A 373-nucleotide genomic window follows, 5' to 3' on the forward strand; every position below is an offset into this window, starting at 1 on the left:
TTCTACCCGCTAAATGAACCAGCACTTATTAGTCACGCCGGTTGTTCCTAGGTTGAGGTTTTACCAAAGGAAAAGTCCTAAAACTTTCCTCTAAATGTGGAAACTCCTCCCATCTGTGGGTCTCTTCAGGCCAACAAGCAAACAGTGTGGAAATGATCAGAATTCTAGATTTTCATTTGAAATCCCTCCACAATCCTCCTGATCCTCCATCAGATCCACATTGTTGTGATCTGCGGATGTGAGGAAACATTCCAACATCACCTGATGCTCCAGCAGGAGCAGCAGCAGGGATATGGAAACTATGAAGCTTCGGACTCGATCGGTCCCGACCCAATAACAAGGTCACAACGCAAACACTGTGGTTACACGGCAG

The sequence above is a fragment of the Nothobranchius furzeri genome, chromosome 12 (genome assembly GCF_043380555.1).
Source record: "Nothobranchius furzeri strain GRZ-AD chromosome 12, NfurGRZ-RIMD1, whole genome shotgun sequence".
NCBI lineage: Eukaryota > Metazoa > Chordata > Actinopteri > Cyprinodontiformes > Nothobranchiidae > Nothobranchius > Nothobranchius furzeri.